Source organism: Ascaphus truei, chromosome 2, assembly GCF_040206685.1.
Source record: "Ascaphus truei isolate aAscTru1 chromosome 2, aAscTru1.hap1, whole genome shotgun sequence".
Classification (NCBI taxonomy): Eukaryota; Metazoa; Chordata; class Amphibia; order Anura; family Ascaphidae; genus Ascaphus; species Ascaphus truei.
Genome location: NC_134484.1, coordinates 80250874 through 80264918, shown reverse-complemented (window position 1 = coordinate 80264918; position 14045 = coordinate 80250874).

Below are 14045 nucleotides of genomic sequence, written 5' to 3'. Positions count from 1 at the left end.
TGAGTTAGTACACCAAGGAGGAAACAGATGCAGCGGCAACCTTGACAACAAAAATTACGGAGCTCCAGAATATGAAGGAGACTCTAATACAGCCACCTAAGAAAGCACTAGCCAAACCTACAGCTGCCCAACAGGCAACAAACAGAGGTAGGAGTGCGGAATCAAAGCCAGAAGAATCCTTAGCTGAGGAAGCTGAAAAAATAGGACGTTCTCTGGAAAAGGAGGTGGAGGTGCAACTCAGTCCCAAAGAAGGTGAACTGGCGACTCCGTGGTGTGGAGAAGAGCAGAAAACTCTACGGGCTAGTCCTAACTGCTCTACAACTGTTGCCATACACTTTGTCTATAAAAAGAGGAGTGCCCGACGCAACAGAAATCTCATGACCACGCATGCGATAAAAAGACTTTACGTGGAAAAAGTCCTCCTCGAGCGACTGAGGAGTGCTGATCTCAAGCACCTTCGGGAGGAGACAAAAATAAACTGGAGAAAGGGCTCCAATCCCAGCGGGACATAGGGTTCTCTTCCTCCATCCACTCTCATTCAAGTCACAGAAAGATCTCGAATGAGAGTGGAAGGATGGGCTTTGGCCATGGTAAGCCCGAGCTTCCCACAAACAGGGGAGGTATGTAACAGGGGACTTATCCCTGTTCACAAAGGTGCCTCTAATCCAGCAGTGTGGTGGTTAACTGCTGGTAGCAAATTAACTAGCACCACCTGCCTGATTACAGGTAGTAGAAAAAGCCTGCCTTTGAGACAGGAAGTAACTCCTCCCTAGCTCTGACTGAGAGCTGACCTTTGGAGAGACAGAGCAGAGGTTCTTGAGTCCCAGGAGAGACTGACCAAAAGAAACCCAGATCTCTGGAGCTGAGCGGTCTTGAGCTCTGCACAGCAGAGCTGAATTCAAGACACAGGGAAAACTACTGCACGTGAAGCTGAACCAGGAAGTGAGATTTTCCCTCCAAGAAATAGATAAGACTTTTATTCTTAAGAGACTGCTTATTTCTGCTTATTTTCATGCTATATGTTTTGGGGCTGCGAGAACTGCTTGACTAAGGGAGTTGTGAACTAATTGCATTGGATTTCACTAGAAATACTCCCAAGTGAATGGAAGCTTTGTTCCCCCCCCCCCCCTGTGTTTGGATAATTTCCTGATGAAAAGGAACAGGCACAATAAAGCCTATTATAATTTCACATTATAAAGCCTCCTAATTGTGTACCTCTGTGAACGTCCGTCCATAGTTATAAAGCTATTTTATCTCGAGTGATCTGTGCTATGCCAGTTTTTCTCTCAACTTTGGGGTACGTGATCCTGAGGACCTGATCCACTTTGATGACAACTGCATCATCCACTTACCTCTGACCATTTGAGTCAACCCTGCCTATTTGACTCTAACATCTTGTAAGTAGTCAATTCATTAGAGCCAAGTCAATTGAAGGCTTTTTCCACGTTGCCATTTTTTGCTGCACTTAAATTTATTTTTGTATCCTCCCCATGCTCCCCGTGGATTTTGTGTGTTTTCCTGTTACTTTGGGGGAAGAGTGAAGACTACACCTTACAGTGGGTTCCAGAGCAGGGGGTGAAACTGTATTTACTTAAATTTCATCACATTTTTCACTTATTTAAGTTTTAGATTAGTCACTATCAGTGTCCACTTTTTATTTGTTTGCGCCTGTGTTCACTTTACCACTATACAATTGCACTAGTTTTCAGGTGATTGGGCTGCACGTTTAAAAAGAATATATGGAGATCACAGAAACTACCACTAATGTTTTTTCAAAATGTTTATTAAGAAATGTCAAATTTGATTCTGTACCAGTAGAGGAAATTAGAATAGATGAAAATGATGTGGGGAAAATGATAACAGAGGAGTTTCAGAAATTAGAACGATTTATGATCAAAGACACAAAAAATGGTTGGATGTAGTTTTTTTAGAGGAGTATAAAAATTGTGGTAGGGTCCCCAGGGGATTAAGGATTGGTTAAAAGCCTTCCTTTGATCTAGAGGATGCAGATTTTCTGTCACACTGGAATAACATTTTGGATAAGTGTTCAGAGGATTTAATAAATTTGATTATTGAACAGCAAAAAGCCCATCTGAAACAACTGGATGAGGATATAAAAGAAATCCAAGAGAAACTAATTATAGTAGAACACACCAGTGAATTTAAAGATAAAGACAGATTACTGCAAATTAAAATAGACTCTATTTCAAAGGAAACCGAAACCAATAAACTTAAAAAATTCAAACGAGATGAAGAAGATTATCTAAAAGGAGAGCAGAGAAACTGGAATAAGGGGAGAAATTTTAAGAGAAATCAGGATAGATACAAAAAGGATAATTACAAATATAGAGAGATGTATGTAGAAAAGGATCACTGTACACATAGGGAGAGATTAGAATCATATGAATAAAAAGACAGGGGTACAGCAAATTTCACTCCGATCAACCAACAGAAGAAAGATAAAAGAGAAGATAGACTTCCCACGCTCTGATTGGCTCTAGTACCATGTGACAGGCTTTCAATGACGTCACATCCGTTCTCCCCCAAGCCTCTGTCACATGGTATACTAGAACCAATCAGAGTAGGGATGGAGTTCCCAAGCTCTGATTTGCTACCGTACCATGTGGGGACGGCCATGTTTCTTTTCATGACGTCATCTTAAAGGCAATTGAAGCAAAGCCATTCGGATTGGCTGTGCTTTCATTGCCTTTAAGTGACGTCATCTTTTTTTTTATCGGCCAAAACACATGGCTTTCATGGCCCAATCAGGACCGTGGGAACCATATGACGAAAATGTGACGTCATAGGCCTTTAAAAGCCTATGTCGTCTCATTTTGAAGCCAGCCGCCGAGGAGGAAGGACCTCCTACAGAAGAAGAAGGACAGGGCGTGGCCGAAGATGGGAAGAAGACCCCGGAAGAAGGTAGAAGAAAGAAGAATACAGATGAAGATGGATTACAAGTAGAAGACCCGTGGATTGATTTGCATTTTTAGTGTAATGTTTATTTTTTTATGGTTTTTTATTTTATGGGTTCCTGTGCCTGGTGGTTTTGTACGTGAGTAAGGTGTTCAACGGGAGTCGGTGGGGCCAAGTAATGGTAAGTGAACTAAAGAAATGTATTTTATTTAACTTGTTAATTTTTTAAAAAGCTTTTTTAACATGTGGTTTTTTTTTTGGTTGTATATCATTTCTTGCCACTGTATGTATGTATGTATGTCTAGAGAGATATATACATACAGGGTAAGAAATTATGTTGTTTTAAAAGCTTGATTTGATGTGTTTTAAAATAATTTGTCTATGCTGCTATGCTTTATTGTGTGTTTAAAGTATTTTACAATTAGATAGATGTAATTGTTGATATTGTATGGTGTTCTTGAGGTCAGGGTTAGGCTTCGTTTTGTATTTTGTATTCTTGTTGGTACATATATTTTTTCACAGGCTAAATTGTTATGTTAAAGGCTTGAATTTGTTAATTGTTTAATTGTTAGGGATGGAATGTAAATTGTTTAGGGATGTCATCAATGAATGGTAATTGATTTATGTTTACTGGATTGGATAAAATAGTTTACTTGTTTGGAGGTATTTGTATTTTGCTTGCAATGTTATTGTTAACATTCATTTGCAGAATGTATATGCTGCATAGATAGGATGCATCATATATACTATGTAAATGCAATGTGTTGATTGGCATTAGAGGTATTTGATGATTGTGATTGTAATTTCAGTTAGGATTATGAAAGGAAATTAATTTTATTGTAGTGTGTCTGTATGGAGAAGTGTTATTTGGAGTACAGCATGTTTTTGTTAACCCTTCTACATTTATTTGTATATTGGTTCATCATGTGTGTGTGTATATATATATCTCTGTATATATATATATATATATATATATATATATATATATATATATATATATATTTGCATGATGAAGCCACTGTACAAATTCATGGATGAAGGGTGGGTATCGGGCCAGTGTGGCTTAACCCCTTAATTACCTTTGCGGTTATTATCCGATAAGGTGTTTAAGGGGTTAATTGATATCTGAATGCAATTGCAATGTATTGGCTTTGTTTTGGCTATGCATTTTGTGGGCAAGACAAGGATGTTGCTGGCGACGGAGACTTCTTATTGATGAGGTCAGTAGTACTTAATTTATTTGAATATGCTAGTTAATGTTTTTAATAATGGGCAAATAATCTATTATCCCTATCTGGATAATAGTTATTTTGCACATTATTGTACTGTAGGTGTTGGGGGGGGGGGTGTATGTATTGAATGTATAGGCCAGGTTTATTTTTTTTACATTCAGGGTTTGTTCCGTGGTTCTGCGTGGGACCTCTGGAGACCACCTGTGGTTTCCTCGGGTATCCCACGGGTATCAGGCTGGTGGTTCCATGGGTGACACATGCGGGGATGAAGCTGTGTGGTCCCACTTCTGTGGGGGCACCGCCGACCCGTAGTCTGCGGGGATGAAGCGGTGGCCTCACATCTGTGGGGGCACCGCCGACCCATAGTTGCGGGGATGTAGATGTGTGGTCCCACTTCTGTGGGGGCACCGCGGACCCATAGTGAGCACTCGTGAGTTCCCCAGACGCCCGTGGGAACCACCTGAGGCCCCGCAGACACCTGTGGGTCTGACCCGGGGCTCCCAGACATCCTTGGGCCTACTGTGGGGACCCAATTGTGGCCCACGGTGACCCAAGGAGACCACCTGGGGGCCATGGTGCTGGCGGGACCCACCAGCAGTCCTCCAGAACCTGTTTGAAAAGGGCTGCTGGTACCCTGTAGGTTTGTCAGGTGCCCCGCCAGCCCACCGGGGACTCGCGTGGGGCTGCGTTATGAACCCTGTTTGTAAAAGGATAAATCTTGTATTGATGGGGGGGCACAGGGGGTGGGTAATGTATTTAATAAATATTATGATGTTTATTGTGGGTCACTGTATTGTTTTAATTGTGGGTACTGGGGGTGGGGGGAGGTCCCCAACGGTATGTGGGTAGGCCTCCCTTGTGGGTACAAATAGAAAAACGGGGAATGTCCCCACGTGGAAGCTGCAAATATGGCAAGTGCTGTAAAATAAAGAGATCACATATGTGCCGGTATAATGAGAAATAAAGCATAGAGTGTCCCGTAGTAGATGCCGATGTAATGTGTGGGTCTGTGTAATCCCCACCTCACCTGTTGAATATCGGGATACGCTCCGACAGAGCCGATGGTGCCAACCCCCCATGGTAGATGGAATAAGACCCTCCTCGCTCAGATATGCGGTGACGGCTACCCGGTATCACAGGACAGGCTGTTGGTAGTAGAGACCTGCAAGCAGAGTCTCCCGCCGGCTTACCGGGTGCCAGATGGTGATCCCGCGATGTATCCGTCCGACGGAGTCTGGGGGGTGGTCACTGCAGGAGGGACGGTGAGCGATCCAAGGTGAATGCCGTTCATCTCCGTCAGTTGTAGTCCGTCCCGGAACAGGTGAGGAGTAGGGGTGTGGACCACACACTGGCTAAAAACCGGATCCACTCTGCAGCTCGTAGAGGAAATCCTCTTGATGAAAACAGCAGATCTGCAATGGTTTGTACCGGGGCGTGCTGCTATACCACTGGAGCAAAAGGTAGAAGAGGAGAAAAAAGCGGAGCACTGCCAAAAATGAAGAAAGGGGCTGGGGCAAAAATAAGAAATTCATTTATTGGGCATAATGGCCAAAAAGACAAACACACAAGGTTAAAAACTCTGATGCGTTTCCCGCCGTGGAGGCGCTTTATCAAAGAGTAAGAGTATATTTATTTATATAGAGATATTTATTTATTTATATAGAGATATTTATTTATTTAGATTTATTTATTTATTTATTTAGTGTGGGGCTGCTGTGTGATTATTTTTTATTGTGGGTAGCGGGGTGGGTGAAGCGGGTATTAGCCCCAACGGTTTTTGTTTTGGCCTTGCGGGGGGTAGCGGGAGGGCTTAACCCCTTCATGACCGTAGCGGTACTCTTTGATAAAGCGCCTCCACGGCGGGAAACGCATCAGAGTTTTTAACCTTGTGTGTTTGTCTTTTTGGCCATTATGCCCAATATTTATTTATTTATATAGAGATATTTATTTATTTATATAGAGATATTTATTTATTTAGATTTATTTATTTATTTATTTAGTGTGGGGCTGCTGTGTGATTATTTTTTATTTTGGGTAGCGGGGTGGGTGAAGCGGGTATTAGCCCCAACGGTGTTTGTTTTGGCCTTGCGGGGGGTAGCGGGAGGGCTTAACCCCTTCATGACCGTAGCGGTATTAACTGCTACGGTCGTGAAGGGGTTAAGTGCACCCACAACCCCCCCGCAAGTCCTAAACTCACACCCAGGGCCAAATACCCCCTTCACCCACCCCCGCTACCCACAATAAACCTGGCACGGTGGGTTAACCCCTTCATTGCCTTAGCGGTTAGCCGCTAAGGTAATGAAGTGGGCTGTACATGCCTTTTTCCTGCCTCGGATGCATGCCGGGGGTCTCCGGTGCGGTTATCAGCTCCGGAGACCCCCGGCATTAATCACAGACAGGAAAAAGGGCTGATTTTTTCTAAGTGTCGCCCTTGCCGATGCTTCTCCTCCACCAACTTGCCAACTTTAGTTGGCCGGCTGGATTCCCGATAAACTCTCCAATCTGGGGTGCTGATCAGCACCGAAGAGCTGATCGGGGCTACCTGAATTCAGCCGGGTTCAAAAAGTGCCGATAAGTGGCTTATTGGCAGCCGGATCCCGATAATTTTTTATCGGGAGGAAAAGTTGCCGATAATTTTCACTTATCGGCACTTACTGAATCGGGAGGGCAAAAAATGCCGAAAAAAGCCTTATCGGTGCTTACTGCATAGAGCCCTAAGAGCTAATGATCTGAATGATAAGCTATCAATATGCAGACTACTTGATAGTGAATCTAACATCAATCCTACTGAATTACATATATCTGATTGGGATCTCTACTCAAGCAGTAACTTATACAGGGACCATAAAATAAAAATAACAGGGACCATAAAAATAACAATGACTTATACAGGGACCATAAAAATGACGACTAGCTACGAACTGGTTGGAGAATACATATTATTTCTCACTAGAACAACAATAAAGAGAGAGGAAGAAAGGGAAACAGGTATTAATGAAAATGTCACAGCAAAGGATAAACAATCATTAGAGAAAGGGAGCAATATCAATTTCTAAATTAAGACCCCTTGGACCCCTTTTTCTTAGTTCTAAATTTCTGTCTCCCCCTCGCCAATGGTGTAGGACGTGTTCAATTCGAGTAAAGGTCAGACCGGCAGCATCCCTTTGATGGAATTTTGCAAAGTGATTTGACACACTATGTGTTTCCAGTTTTCTTTTTATACTACTCAAATGCTCCAGGATTCTTGTACGAATTGGTCTTCCTGTTTTTCCTACATATTGCATCCACCCTGCTATCGCACTTAAAGTTCAAGTAAGATAGCTGATGGAAAAAAAAGCCGCCTGTAACATTTGCATAGAGATTCTGCATCTCAATGCAAGGCTGTTACAGGTGATCGTGCATTAAGAATATATATTTTAATAATAGTGTACATGAGCAGGGGGTTTCCGGAGCTGAACCGCATTGGTTTCAGGTCCGGGGACCCCCTACTTCATGAGATACAGGCCCCGTTATGGGGTGCCGGTATCCCGTGTACTTTTAAAGCTTCTGCGTCAAGTGACCGGGAGATTTAAATTCTGCAGGGGATACCGGCACCCCATAACGGGGCTTGTATCTCCTTAAGTAGGAAGTCCCCGAGGCTGATTCAATGCGGTTCAGCTCAGGAGACCCCCTGCTCATCAACACTACTGTCAAAACACACATATCAATAAACAATAATTAATTACCGAAGCAGCTATCCGCTATGGTAATGAAGCTGCATTAAAGTAAATTTTAATAATAGTGTGCGGGAGCAGGGGGACACCAATGCCCCACACTGACACCGATGCCCCATACCATGGCCTGTAATTCTGGAAGCAGGGGGTCCCTGAGCCAGAAATCAAAGCGGTTCAGCTCAGGAGACCCCCTGCTCACGCACACTATTAATAAAAATACATTAAAGCAGCTTTATTACCTTAAGGGATAGCTGCTAAGGTAATGAAGGGGTTAAGACACAATAGCATGTGTATTGGGGACAATTGCCCCCCAATAAACATTGCAATACACAACACACACACACCTCCTGTGCACCAACAACCCCTATACCCCCAAACATACATACATTGCTTAATTTTGGGGGGATGCATAGGAATGATACTATAGGCTGGCGGTGGCCCTCGGGTGGTCCCCGCAGGTGCCCGGGGGTCCCCGCTTGCCTGCAGTACCAATTCTGTGCCACCCAAAAATAATTTAAAAATACATCCATACTTATAAATAAATACACCCCCCCTAACACTTACACTACAGTAATGTGCAAAATTACAATAATTTAACATACATTAATCACAATATATAAAATAAAGACATCTTGCACTCACTCTTCTTGCCCGGCTGCCACAATGAAGGCCATCCTCATCTTCATGAATGTCCGTGCCCTCCGGTGCTGCAAAACATACACAAGAATAAAAAGAGCCAATGTAATGTCCCCTAACCCCTTTAATCACCTTAGCGCTCATTAACCGCTATAGTAATTAAGCGGTTAACCTACCCTCACCAACCACTTAGGAGGCCTAACCACCCTCAACCACTACCCACCGGGAAGCCTACCCACCGTGGCTTCGGGACAATACCCCCTTCCCCCACCCCCGCTACCCACAATAAATATCACTATATTTAATAAACAATACATAACCCACCCACCCTCTGTGCCCCCCCATAAATACATGATTTATTCTTTTACATACAGGGTTAATACCCCAGGCCCACGGGAGTCCCCGGTGGTCCTAGCGGATGTCCGCAGGCCCCACAGTGTTCCAGTACTCCAGGGTCTGGAGGCCTCCGGGTGGTCCCCGCCAGGTGCTGTGGGCCTCCAGGTGGTCTCCACAGGTCACCGTGGGCCCCAAATGGGGTCTCCATGGGTGGGCCCGCGGGTGTCTGGTGGTCCCCGGGTCAGCCCCACAGGTGTCCGAGGGTCCTTGGATGATTCTCATGGGGTTCTGGGGCCCTCAGGTGGTCCCTACAGGTCAGTGGGGCCTCCACAGCTGTGGGGTCCCTGGTTCTTCCCGCAGGTGTTCCCCGTGGTTCCGCAGCCTGGTACCCATAGGCCCTCAGGTGTCTCCAGAGGTCCTCACAGACCTAAGGAACCAACCCTGTATGTAAAAATAAATAAACCAGAGGGACATGGGCAGGATGAGGATGAAGACGGCCTTCATCGTGGGTGCCTGGAAAGGGTGAGTGCAATATGTATTTACTGTATTTATTGTGATTCATGTATTTTAAATGGACAAATGCACTAATATCCATATGTGCATAATCGTAATTGTGCCCATAACTGTAGTGTATGTGTTAGCGGGCAGGGGGAGGGGATGTATTTATTTACAAATATTGTTTATTTTTTTGGGGGCACACCATTGGTACCACAGGCCCACGGGGATCCCCGGACAACCACGGAGACCCCCGGACACCCGCGTGGACCCCGGGACGCCCGCGGGTTCAGCTGGGGACACCCGCTGGCCTGTTGTATGGATGGTGTGCCTGCAAAAAGGTTAACAAAGACATTTTCTATGTCCTGCTCCTTTAGCGCCTGCCTTTGGCTGGTGTGCTTTTTCAAGCGCGTTTTTAAAGCACGATCACTTATCGTAGCTTTGAAAATCGCCCAGACTGGCAGAAATCAGCGCATTTAGCTGATCGTACGAGCTTTGTGGAACTTAGAAAAATTTCTTGGAAAAAGCCAGTTTAAGAGCGCAAAGTCCCTGTTATCGCTGCTCTGTGAATCGCGCTGAGCACAATATCACGTTCTAAAAGCACTTTGCGCTCTTAAAGCCACTTATCAGAGTTTAGTGCATAGTCCCCATAGTGTGCATATATAATGTTCTAAGTGCATATTTTAAGAGTTATGCAGGAGTTTGACAGGACATTGGAGGGGGAAATAGAGAGGGAGTTAGAGAGGGAGTTAGAGAGGGAGAGAGTTAAAGAGAGGGAGAGAGTTAAAGAGAGAGAGAGGTAAAGAGAGAGAGAGAGGTAAAGAGAGAGAGAGAGGTAAAGAGAGAGAGAGAGAGTTAGAGAGAGAGAAGATGGAGGTAATGCAGGGCTGCCAACAAGGGGAGAGCGGACACTATTCTACCCTCCCTTGCCCCCCACCTGCTCAACAAACTGGAGTCCAGGTGGACAGTTAATAGAGTATTGATTAAAGATAAAAAGGTAGAGGGGCATAAGAGAGAAGAAAGAAGCAGATGGCATGGAGCCAGGAAAGGGACACAAAAAAAGGTATGGATACTGTAAGTGCAATTGAGCTTTGGTTTTAGAACAAATGTCTTCTTGTGCATTCAGATAAGTGAGTTTAGCAGTGTTAGATTTCACAAGAGTGAAAGTCTCCTGACCAGCATCCTTCCAAGCTGCACCCAGTGACAGCACAGGTGTACAAAGCTACCACACTGCAATCCCAAAATAGTGCCCTATTGTACAACTAAAAACAATGCGAAAAAATGATGTATCATTGTTTCATGTCGCAACTAGAGTAAAACAGTTGAAAGTAAATCAAAACGTATGCAGTAAAAAAAAGAGTTAAAAGTTAAAATGTGCAATGTGACAGGACAGAAATGCAAAGAAGAAATCTACGGGTGTATCAGTCTACAAAATGAGAAATCGCAGTTTCTGGAAATAACTCTTTTAGGGCATCATGCAGTAAGCGGCGAAAAAATGCATTAGGCAGTTTTCCAATTAGCCATGTTTTTGTGGCGTGTTAAACTCGCTGTATGCTGTAAGGGCCGAATCCCTGGCGAATGAATGCGCCACCAACATTTGAGAAAATGGCTAGTAACCGGTGGCGAAACGACTGCCTGGCGAGAAGCTGCCGAGAAGCCGTCCCCTGCCGAGAAGGGTCCGCTGCTCTCTCGGCGCAAACATCGGCCCATTAAAAATTATTTTTTAAACCATTTTTATTCATAGTGTACATGTGCAGGGGGTCTCCGGAGCTGAACCGCATTGGTTTCAGGTCCGGGGACCCCCTGCTTCCCGAGATACAGGTCCCTTTATGAGGTGCCGGTATCCCTCTGCATTTAAAGGTCCCGATCACGTGACCGCGGAATGTAAACAAAGCAGAGGGATACCAGCACCCCATAAAGGGGCCTGTATCTCGGGAAGCAGGGGGTCCCCGGACCTAAAACCAAAGCGGTTCAGCTCCGGAGACCCTCTGCACATCTACACTATCAGTAAAACACACATATCAATAAAGACTCGTTCCTTACCTTTGCGGCTATCTGCTACGGTAGCGAAGCAGCATGAATATTTTTTTAATAATACTGTACAGTGAGCAGGGGGTCCCCTGAGCTGAACCGCATAGCTTTGTGGACCTGGACCCCCTGTTTCCTGAGTTACAGGCCCCGGTATGTGTGATCGGGTGGGCAGTGTCGCCACCATGTTTATAGCGTCCCATACGCTACGTGCCCGCTATAAATATGGCGTCGACACTGTAACCGATGCCCCAAACCAGGGCCTGTAACTCGGGAAGCAGGGGGTCTCTGAGCCACAAATCAATGCGGTTCAGCTCAGAGGACCCCCTGCTCCCGCACAATATTATTAAAATACATTAATGCTGCTTCATTACCATAGCGGATAGCCGCTAAGGCAATGAAGGTGTTAACGCATAATAGTATGTTTATTGGAGACAATTGCCCCCAATAAACATAGCAATACACAACATAATGGGCTACATTACTATTATCCACAAATGGATAATAGTGCAGTTGTCCATTTAAAATACATACAGAACAATAAATACATTAAATACATATAGCACTCACCCATGTCCGGCTGCCACGATGAAGGCCATCCTCATCTTCATCCTGCAAATGCCCCATCCGCATCTGCAAAACAGACACAAGAATAAAAACATCCAATGTAATGTCCCCTAACCCCTTAATCACCATAGCGGTTTTTAACCGCTACCGTCATTAAGGGGTTAACCCACCATCACCCACACACCCTCCCCCACTACCATACCACCCCCTGAGGCCTAACCACCCTCACCCACTACCCACAAGGGAGTCCGACCACATACCCTTGGGGCCAATACCCCCTCCCCCCACCCCAACACATACAGTACAATAATGTGCCAAATAACTATTATCCAGATAGGGATAATACATTATTTGGCCATTATTAAACACATTAACTAGCATATTAAAATAAAGAAAATTCTACTGACCTCATCAATAAGAAGGCCCCGTCGCCAGCATCATCCTTGTGGTCCGTTGCCAAAATAATACATAGCCAATACATTGCAATGACATTCACATATCAATGAACCCTTTAATCACCTTCTCGGGTACTAACCGCAAAGGTAATTAAGGGGTTAAGCCATCCTGGCCACATACCCACCCTTCACAAATTCCTTTGTACAGTGGCTTCATCATGAAAAAATAAAATAAAAATAAAAGAAACAAAATGTATATATATATATATATATATATGTATATATGTATATATATATATATATATATATATATATATTAAAGTGACAGAAAATATAGACAGCGCCCTTCACACACTATACCTAAATTGCTGCAGCCCTGATAGATGTGGCAAGAAATTGCACCAGGCAAATATGCCCAATAAACAGTGGTGTGAAAATAACTAAATGTATTATGGCAGGAAAAACTAAAAGTGACTATTGGATAAAAACACAAAAGCAAAAAAGAAGTGTGCATAACATATAAAAAAAAAAAAAAAAAAAAAAAACAATAAAAAAGATATTGCCAATTGATGTTGGTAAAAATGACACTGAGTGTCACTGGGACTTAACTAAAAAATGCAAATATAAAAAATGGGTTCATGTGATAGGCAATGAAAAATTCAATACACGATTATGAACCTATAAATGCAGTGAATATTAAAAATACTTAAGTCCACATGTGTCCATGATAAGTTGATTTGCAAAAGGTCCAGGCTGCTTCTTCTTGGGCTCACCGAACTCCCACAGTACCTATTAGAGAAAAAGAGAAAAGAAGCGCCCGATCCTTGTGTAAAATCAGATGAACAAAGTTTTAATATCTCATGGACAAGACAAATGCACACTTACAATTTGTCTGATAAAATAAAGCATGTTATGGGACCTGCCCATGCACCAACTGAGGACTCCTCGGTCTCTTCTTTGTGTGTGAGTGTCAGTATTGGCTCCAAAAAGGATGTTGCTGTCAGCTGCTGTCTCCAGGGGAGTAATCCTTAGTGTTTGTGAGCACTCAATCTCCACATGCAGCTGCCATTTAGCCTTTCTTCTCACACTTGAAACCGGAAAAAAATCTTCAGGCAAGTCCTTGCCTCCTCACGCTGGTGCTGAGAGCTGCCCTGTCACTGTAGGCTCACTGCCAGATATCCCTACGCGTTTCTTCCGACTCTGCGGATTTCATCAGGGGAATGAAATCCGCAGAGTCGGAAGAAACGCGTAGGGATATCTGGCAGTGAGCCTACAGTGACAGGGCAGCTCTCAGCACCAGCGTGAGGAGGCAAGGACTTGCCTGAAGATTTTTTTCCGGTTTCAAGTGTGAGAAGAAAGGCTAAATGGCAGCTGCATGTGGAGATTGAGTGCTCACAAACACTAAGGATTACTCCCCTGGAGACAGCAGCTGACAGCAACATCCTTTTTGGAGCCAATACTGACACTCACACACAAAGAAGAGACCGAGGAGTCCTCAGTTGGTGCATGGGCAGGTCCCATAACATGCTTTATTTTATCAGACAAATTGTAAGTGTGCATTTGTCTTGTCCATGAGATATTAAAACTTTGTTCATCTGATTTTACACAAGGATCGGGCGCTTCTTTTCTCTTTTTCTCTAATATATATATATATATATATATATATATATATATATATATATACACACATGATGAACCAATATACAAATAAATGTGTCAGGGTTAAC